This window comes from Triticum urartu, chromosome 1, assembly GCF_003073215.2.
Source record: "Triticum urartu cultivar G1812 chromosome 1, Tu2.1, whole genome shotgun sequence".
NCBI classification, from domain to species: Eukaryota; Viridiplantae; Streptophyta; class Magnoliopsida; order Poales; family Poaceae; genus Triticum; species Triticum urartu.
In genome coordinates, this window is record NC_053022.1 from 566,814,423 (window position 1) to 566,824,889 (window position 10,467).

Sequence of the window (10,467 nt, forward strand, 5' to 3'; positions counted from 1 at the left end):
TAATGAGTTAGCCACGGGATCATGCATTACGGAACGTGTAAAGAGACTTGCCAGTAACGAGATTGAACGAGGTATTGGGATACCGACGATCGAATCTCGGGCAAGTAACATACCGATAGACAAAGGGAATTGTATACGGGATTGATTGAATCCTTGACATCATGGTTCATCCGATGAGATCATCATGGAACATGTGGGAGCCAACATGGGTATCCAGATCCCGCTGTTGGTTATTGGCTGGAGAGTTGTCTCGGTCATGTCTGCATGGTTCCCGAACCCGTAGGGTCTACACACTTAAGGTTCGATGACGCTAGGGTTATTAGGAAGACTTGTATGTGATTACCGAATGTTTTTCGGAGTCTCGGATGAGATCCCGGACATCACGAGGAGTTCCGGAATGGTCCAGAGGTGAAGATTTATATGTGGGAAGTTGTCATACGGTCACCGGAAAGGTTCGGGGGCATATTGGTATTGTACCAGGGCCACCGAAGGGGTTCCGGGGGTCCACCTGGAGGGGCCACCTCTCCCGGAGGGCCTTAAGGGCTGTAAGGGGAAGGGAACCAGCCCCAAGTGGGCTGGGGCGCCAACCCCCCAAGGGCCCATGCGCCTAGGGTTGGGGGGAACCCTAAAGGGGGCGCCCCCCTTGGCTTGGGGGGCAAGCCCCCTCCCCCTTGGCCGCCGCCCCCCCTCTAGATCTCATCTAGAGGGGGCCGACACCCTTTCCCCTTCCCCTATAAATAGAGGGGCAATGGGAGGGCTGCACCACCACATCCAAGGCGAAGCCCCTCCCCTCCCCAACACCTCTCCTCCTCCGCGTGAGCTTGGCGAAGCCCTGCCGGAGAACTGCCACTCCATCACCACCATGCCGTCGTGCTGCTGTTGGAGCTCTCTTCCTCAACCTCTCCCTCCTCCTTGCTGGATCAAGGTGCGGGAGACGTCTCCGTTCCGTACGTGTGTTGAACGCGGAGGTGCCGTTCGTTCGGCGCTAGGATCATTGGTGATTTGGATCACGACGAGTACGACTCCATCAACCCCGTTCTCTTGAACGCTTCCGCTTAGCGATCTACAAGGGTATGTAGATGCACTCCCCTTCCCCTCGTTGCTATATTACTCCATAGATTGATCTTGGTGATGCGTAGAAAATTTTAAATTTCTGCTACGATCCCCAATAATAGCTATCATAGTCAAACATGTTAATGCCAGCTTGCTTATTGTAGACTTGCCGATACATGCCATGCCTAGGAATCCTACTACATGGGAAGGGAGATGCAAATAATGAGGATTGCGACTTTGGAGAAGAAAGAATAGGTGTGCGCACATACAGTGGGGAAGGGCATTGTGTGTTCCACCTTTCCAATTGATCATAATGAAAGCCGCCACTTCGTATGAGAAAAGCAACCACCACAGCTGCCATCACCACATCCTCATAAATTATATGACTTAGTGGCCATAAACACAACTGCTAAAACGTTAAAAGTTTCACCTACGCAAGGTTTCCTCAACTTCACTAGCTCCCTCACTGCTCCGTGTATATATTTCCTCCTATCATTCAGTTCCATTTGCCCACTATATTCTCGGTTATGCGTCTCCCTTCTCGGAATTATATAAAACACCAAGGTCTAGTAGATCCACAATCAACATATTATAGTTTAGTTCTCCACATCTTTTGCCAAGGAGCCCCAAAACATGCCATTTGATTTATCATTTAGAGCATATTCTCCTCCAAAGGATTTCCCGTTTAGCCTACCTATCTAGGCATGGGAGGCATAGGGAACTCGTAAACAACTTACACTTGTCATACAAGGTTCACTCACGGATGCATGTTTGACGGATACAATCGGCATGCAATGGGGGTGGCGGCAGACGAGGGTCACCCTCACTGAGACAATGTGTATTTTCCCTGAAAACCTAGGCGACTCTCGTAGGCGACTAGGGTTTCGAGGGGAAACGACAGCGCGTGGCCGATCTCGATCGACGCGGTGCAATCGGGCGGAGCTAGGATGGCTCAATCCGGCGCCGGCAAAGGGAAGGAAGGATCTCTCTCGCCGCGCGCGACGCGGGCTAGACTGGAGGAGGCAACGAGTAAGCTAGATCTGACTGAAGAAGAAGCTATGCCATTGGTGATTGACGACGTCGATGAGGGGGAACCGGCGAAGTGGTCGCTGGCGGGTAAGGTGCTCCATTGTCACATGCTCCATATTCAGACGATCTGTAATGCCCTCCGTCCTTCTTGGGGAAACCCTAAGGGTTTGAGTTTCAACTCTGTCAGAGAGAACACGTTTGTGGCGGACTTCCCCACCAAGTGCGACCGCGATCGCGTCTGGGAAGGCAGCCCGTGGCACATCAGCAAGCATGCGGTCATCCTCTCGGAATTTTCCGAATGCATGGAACCATCTGAACTTCAGTTCAATGAGCTACAGATTTGGGCTAGGGTTCCTAACCTGCCTTTTAACTTGCGTAACAAGAAACGGGGTCAGGCAGTGGCCAAGCAGATTGATCCTAATGCTAAACACGTGCAGTTTGATCCTGTTGGGATTTTTTTTTTGAGGATGAGAGTAACAATTGATGTCAGAAAACCTTTGCGAAGGTGGATCCTCATTGATTCTGCGGCTCGCGGTAGCCGTGACTGGTATGACATCCAATATGAGCAAGTCCCAAACTTTTGCTTTTCGTGTGGTCGCCTCGGCCACCCGGACTTGGTTTGCCCGACGCCTGGCACTAGAGATGAGAAGGGCGACCTCCCCTTTTCAACCAGCCCCCGCGCACCGGAGGAGAAGAAGAAGGCCTCTTCTTGTGAGAATTTTGGGACGATTCCGAACCGTGCAAAAACAGCTAGAAGTGCAGCCCCCGAGACTAGCTCAACCAGAGACGACGATCTTGAGGTCAACTCTCCTAGGAAAAAGAACACAATTGGAAACAAGAGGAAAGTTGGGACCCCGAAGAAAGTATACAAACCTTTAGCTCTGCCTGCGCCGGCCACAACTGAACACAAGCAAGAGCACAACATGGTCATCATCCTGGCTAGTTCAGTACAGCCAGCAGGGGAGGGCACCTCAGTGGATACGGAAGAGGAACGTGCACCAAAGAAGAAGAGAGACACACCCAACACATCCGACAACTCAGCAGGAGCTGCTAGCTAGTCAGCCCTGCCAGGCGCCATGAATTGTCTCAGCTGGAACTGCCGGGGGCTCGGGAACCCCGAGGCAGTTCGTGAGCTTTGCAACATTGCGAGGCAAGAAGGGCCCGCTCTGGTTTTCGTCATGGAGACAAAGATCAGAGGAAAGAGCATTGAGGATCTGCGACACACTCTAGGGTTTGTAGGCAGCTTTGGTGTGGACAGCGATGGTCTGAGCGGAGGCATAGGACTGTTCTGGTCCAACGATGTGAAAGTGGAACTGAAGAACTACAACCAGAATCATATTGATGTGCTGGTGCGGGAAGTTGCAGATAACACGGTCGGCTGGCGTTTTACGGGGTTCTATGGAGCACCGAAAGCAGGAGACCGCCACCATAGTTGGTGTTTTCTGCGTACTTTGCATGCCATGCTCACGATGCATGGCTTTGCATTGGAGACTTCAATGAAACCCTCTACCCCCATGAACATTTCAGTATCTCAGCCCGTCCTGAGTAGCAGATGAGGAATTTTTGTGAAGTGACCAATGAGTGTGCTCTCCAAGACCTAGGTTGGTCAGGTGTCTCGTACACATGGGACAATCGTCAATCCGGACATGCAAATGTTAAGGCTAGGCTCGACAGGGCCTTTGCCAATGAATAGTTCAGACTGAAGTTTGAACACACGTGAGTACGGCATGTGTGTGCAGTGGAGTCAAATCATTGCTTTGTTGTGACAGAATTCAGACACCATGCATTCCCACATCGCTCGTTCAAGAAAAAACAATTTCGTTATGAGAATGTTTGGCAATCATACCAGGACTACGAGTAGCTTATAGCAACAGCCTGGCATAGCCATGTTCGCATCCCTGGTATGCAAGGAATAATGGATTCCCTCGGGGAGCTCCAGCAGCAACTCGAGCCCTTGGGAGCCCGAGAGTTCGGTAGCCTGTCAAAATCTATACGCAACCTGCAAAAACAACTGGACCGGCTCTGATGCCACTCATTTGGCCGTGGTCCAACAGAAGAGGAGAAAAGAATTATGATCCAGCTCAAAGATACATGTATTTTTCAAGAGGTTTGGCTCCGGCAACGATCCCGAGTTCCGTGGTTGCGCGAGGGAGACCGCAACACGACTTATTTCCAGGCACAAGCAAGACAACGGCAGCGTACTAACAGAATAGCCTCTCTTACCAGAGCAGACGACTCTGTTTGTGCTACGGACACAGAAGTGAAAGAGGAGATCTTGGCCTTTTATCAGGATATATATTCGTCGCAAGGCATCCATGATGCTAATGCGTTGTTATCACATGTTCCTACCCGGGTTACACCGGCTATGAATGACCTCCTATGCAAACCCTTTGAACCACCCGAAGTTCGCCATGCTCTCTTCCAAATGGCCCCATCCAAGGAGCCAGGAGTGGACGGTTTCACGGTGGGATTTTACCAGTGCCACTGGGAGCTACTGGGAGAAAATGTAACCAAGGCGGTGCTGGACTTTCTCAATGGTGGTGAACTACCCACGGGCATAAATGATACATCAATCACCATGATCCCAAAGGTACGTCACCCCAAAATATTTCATAGTATCGTCCCATTGCACGCTGTCCTGTTCTATACAAAGTGGCCGTCAAGGTGATTGCCAACCATTTTGCGTATGTGCATGGATGATATAATTAGTGAAGAACAAAGTGCTTTCGTCCCTGGCCGTTTGATCACCGACAATGTCCTAGTTGCCTTTGAAAGTGTTCATACGATAAAAAGACGAAAGAAAGGGCAAAATTTCACCTATGTAGTCAAGCTTGACATGATGAAAGCCTATGCTAGGGTGGAATGGCATTTCTTGGATTTAATCCTATTGAAACTTGGTTTCAGGGTCAATCTAGTGAGGTTGATCATGAAATGTGTTACATCAGTTCGCTTTGCAGTCCGGGTGAACGGAGAGCTGCTACCGTATTTTTCCCCATCCAGAGGGCTTCGGCAAGGATGTCCAATATCTCCCTATTTGTTCCTCCTTTGCGCTGAGGGCTTCTCATCCCTCTTGAAGAACTTCGACAACTACGTTGACAGAGGTATTCGAGTAAACTTCAGAGCTCCATGGGTGAATCATCTCTTGTTCACCGATGATAGCCTTATTTTCATCAAGGCGAATAGGGAAAGTGCAACAAGAAGGCTCAACCAGATTCTTGAGATCTATGGCGATGCTTCCGGACAATGTGTATACAGAAGTAAAAGTGCAATCTATTTCAGTCCGAACACCCCTTCGGATCTCAGGCAAAATTTGAAACAACAGTTGGGTGTCCAAGTCGAAGCGTTTTTAGAGCGATACCTTGGCCTACCCACAGCCGTTGGCAAGATTAATAGTGGAACGTTTGAGCACCTGGGCGATCGAGCACGAGGGAAATGCTGTTGGAAATATGCCCTAGAGACAATAATAAATTGATTATTATTATATTTCCTTGTTCATGATAATCGTTTATTATCCATGCTATAATTGTATTGATAGGAAACTCAGATACATGTGTGGATACATAGACAACACCATGTCCCTAGTAAGCCTCTAGTTGACTAGCTCGTTGATCAATAGATGGTTACGATTTCCTAACCATGGACATTGGATGTCGTTGATAACGGGATCACATCATTAGGAGAATGATGTGATGGACAAGACCCAATCCTAAGCATAGCACAAGATCATGTAGTTCGTATGCTAAAGCTTTTCCAATGTCAAGTATCATTTCCTTAGACCATGAGATTGTGCAACTCCCGGATACCGTAGGAGTGCTTTGGGTGTACCAAACGTCACAACGTAACTGGGTGGCTATAAAGGTACACTACGGGTATCTCCGAAAGTGTCTGTTGGGTTGGCACGAATCGAGACTGGGATTTGTCACTCCGTGTAAACGGAGAGGTATCTCTGGGCCCACTCGGTAGGACATCATCATAATGTGCACAATGTGACCAAGGAGTTGATCACGGGATGATGTGTTACGGAACGAGTAAAGAGACTTGCCGGTAACGAGATTGAACAAGGTATATGGATACCGACGATCGAATCTTGGGCAAGTATCGTACCGCTAGACAAAGGAAATTGTATACGGGATTGATTAAGTCCTTGACATCGTGGTTCATCCGATGAGATCATCGTGGAACATGTGGGAGCCAACATGGGTATCCAGATCCCGCTGTTGGTTATTGACCGGAGAACGTCTCGGTCATGTCTGCATGTCTCCCGAACCCGTAGGGTCTACACACTTAAGGTTCGATGACGCTAGGGTTATAAAGGAAGTTTGTATGTGGTTACCGAATGTTGTTCGGAGTCCCGGATGAGATCCCGGACGTCACGAGGAGTTCCGTAATGGTCCGGAGGTAAAGATTTATATATAGGAAGTCCTGTTTCGGCCATCGGGACAAGTTTCGGGGTCATCGGTATTGTACCGGGACCACCGGAAGGGTCTCGGGGGCCCACCGGGTGGGGCCACCTACCCCGGGGGGGGCCACATGGGCTGTAGGGGGTGCGCCTTGGCCTACATGGGCCAAGGGCACCAGCCCCAAGAGGCCCATGCGCCTGGGGAAACCCTAAAGCAAGAGTCCCAGCAGGGGAAGGCACCTCCTAGGTGCCTTGGGGGGGAAGGACTCCTTCCCTGGCCGCCGCCCCCTAGGAGATTGGATCTCCTAGGGCTGGCGCACCCCCCCCCCTAGGAGATTGGATCTCCTAGGGCTGGCGCACCCCCCCCTTGGGATCCCTATATATAGTGAGGGTAGGAGGGCCTCTTGAGACACCTTTTGCCTTTGGTGCAGCCCCTCCCTCTCTCCCAAGTTCTTCTCCTCTCCCGTGGTGCTTGGCGAAGCCCTGCAGGATTGCCAACGCTCCTCCATCACCACCACGCCGTTGTGCTGCTGCTTGGATGGAGTCTTCCTCAACCTCTCCCTCTCTCCTTGCTGGATCAAGGCGTGGGAGACGTCACCGGGCTGTACGTGTGTTGAACGCGGAGGTGCCGTCCGTTCGGCACTAGGTCATCGGTGATTTGGATCACGACGAGTACGACTCCATCAACCCCGTTCACTTGAACGCTTCCGCTTAGCGATCTACAAGGGTATGTCGATGCACTCTCCTTCCCCTCGTTGCTGGTCTCTCCATAGATAGATCTTGGTGACACGTAGGAAAATTTTGAATTTTCTGCTACGTTCCCCAACAGTGGCATCATGAGCTAGGTCTATGCGTAGTTCTATGCACGAGTAGAACACAAAGTAGTTGTGGGCGTTGATTTTGTTCAATATGCTTGCCGTTACTAGTCTTATCTTGATTCGGCGGCATCGTGGGATGAAGCGGCCCGGACCGACCTTACACGTACTCTTACGTGAGACAGGTTCCACCGACTGACATGCACTAGTTGCATAAGGTGGCTAGCGGGTGTCTGTCTCTCCTACTTTAGTCGGATCGGATTCGATGAAAAGGGTCCTTATGAAGGGTAAATAGCAATTGGCATATCACGTTGTGGTCTTTGCGTAGGTAAGAAACGTTCTTGCTAGAAACCCATAGCAGCCACGTAAAACATGCAAACAACAATTAGAGGACGTCTAACTTGTTTTTGAAGGGTATGCTATGTGATGTGATATGGCAAAAGGATGTGATGAATGATATATGTGATGTATGAGATTGATCATGTTCTTGTAATAGGAATCACGACTTGCATGTCGATGAGTATGACAACCGGCAGGAGCCATAGGAGTTGTCTTAATTTATTTATGACCTGCGAGTCAACATAAACGTCATGTAATTACTTTACTTTATTGCTAACCGTTAGCTGTAGTAGTAGAAGTAATAGATGACGTGACAACTTCAAGAAGACACGATGATGGAGATCATGGTGTCATGCCGGTGACGATGATGATCATGGAGCCCCGAAGATGGAGATCAAAAGGAGCAAAGTGATGATGGCCATATCATGTCACTATTTGATTGCATGTGATGTTTATCATGTTTATACATCTTATTTGCTTAGAAAGACGGTAGTAAATAAGATGATCCCTCATTAAAATTTCAAGAAGTGTTCTCCCCTAACTGTGCACCGTTGCTACAGTTCGTCGTTTCTAAGCACGCCGTGATGATCGGGTGTGATGGATCCTTACGTTCACATACAACGGGTGTTGACGAGCCTAGCATGTACAGACATGGCCTCGGAACACAGCAAAACACTTAGGGTTAACTTGACGAGCCTAGCATGTACAGACATGGCCTCGGAACACAGAAGAACGAAAGGTCGAGCATGAGTCGTATAGAAGATACGATCAACATGAAGATGTTCACCGACGTTGGCTAGTCCGTCTCACGTGATGATCGGACACGGCCTAGTTGACTCGGATCATGTAATCACTTAGATGACTAGAGGGATGTCTATCTAAGTGGGAGTTCATAAGATGAACTTAATTATCCTGAACATAGTCAAAAGGATTTTGCAAATTATGTCGTAGCTCACGCTATATTTCTACTGTTTAGATATGTTCCTAGAGAAAAAAATTAATTGAAAGTTGAAAGTAGCAATTATGCGGACTAGGTCCGTAAACTGAGGATTGTCCTCATTGCTTCATAGAAGGCTTATGTCTTTAATGCACCGCTCAGTGTGCTGAACCTCGAACGTCTTCTGTGGATGTTGCGAACATCTGACATACACATTTTGATAACTATATGATAGTTCAGTGCGTAATGCTAAATGGTTTAGAATTGAGGCACCAAAGATGTTTTTGAAACGTCGCGGAACATATGAGATGTTTCGAGAGCTGAAATTGGGATTTCAGGCTCGTGCCCATGTCAAGAGGTATAAGACCTCCGACGATTTTTCTTAGCCTGCAAACTAAGGGAGAAAAGCTCAATTGTTGAGCTTGTGCTCAGATTGTCTGAGTACAACAATCACTTGAATCAAGTGGGAGTTAATCTTCCAGATGAGATAGTGATGTTTCTCCGAAGTCATTACCACCAAGCTGCTAGAGCTTCGTGATGAACTTTGATATATCAGGGACATATATGATGATCCTTGAGATATTCGCGATGTTTGACACCGCGAAAGTAGAAATCAAAAAGGAGCATCAATTGTTGATGGTTGGTGAAACCACTAGTTTCAAGAAGGGCAAGGGAACAAAGGGATACTTCATGAAATGGCAATTCAGCTGCTGCTCTAGTGAAGAAACCCAAGGTTGAACCCAAACCCAAGACTAAGTGCTTCTGTAATAAGGGGAACAACCACTGGAGCAGAATTACCCTAGATACTTGGTAGATTAGAAGGCTGGCAAGGTCGATAGAAGTATATTGGATATACATTGTGTTGATGTGTACTTTACTAGTACTCCTAGTAGCACCAGGGTATTAGATACCGGTTCGGTTGCTAAGTGTTAGTAACTCGAAATAATAGCTACGGAATAAACGGAGACTAGCTAAAGGTGAGCCGATGATATGTGTTGGAAGTGTTTCCAATGTTGATATAATCAAATATCGTACGCTCCTTCTACCATCGAGATTGGTGTTTGTGTTGAGCATAGACATGATTGGATTATGTCTATCGCAATACGGTTATTCTTTAAGGAGAATAATAGTTACTCTGTTTATTTGAATAATACCTTCAATGGTCTTACACCCAAAATGAATGGTTTATTGAATCTCGATCGTAGTGATACACATGTTCATGCCAAAAGATAGTAATGATAGTACCACCTACTTGTGACACAGCCACGTAAGTCATATTGGTATAAAATGCATGAAGAAGCTCCATGTTGATGGATCTTTGGACTCACTCATTTTTGAAAAGTTTGAGACATGCGAACCATGTCTATTGGTGTGTATGCATGAAGAAACTCCATGCAAATGGACCGTTTGGACTCACTTGATTTTGAATCACTTGAGGCATGCAAATCATACCACATGGGCAAGATGACTGAAAGCCTCGGTTTCAGTAAAATGGAACTAGAAAGAAAATTGTTGGAAGTAATACATTTTGATGTGTGCAGTCCAATGAGTGCTGAGGCATGTAGTGGATATCGTTATGTTCTTTCTTCACAGATGATTTGAGTAGATGTTGAGTACGTTTACTTGATGAATCACGAGTCTGAATTATTGAAAGGTTCAAGTAATTTTAGTGTGAAGTTGAAAGATCGTCGTGACAAGAGGATAAAAGATCTATGATATGATCATAGAGATGAATATCTGAATTACGAGTTTGCCACAGAATTAAGACATTGTGGAAATTGTTTCACAACTAATACAGCCTGGAACACCATAGTGTGATGGTGTGTCCGAACATCATAACTGCACCCTATTGGATATGATGCATACCATGATGTCTCTTATCGAATTACCACGAT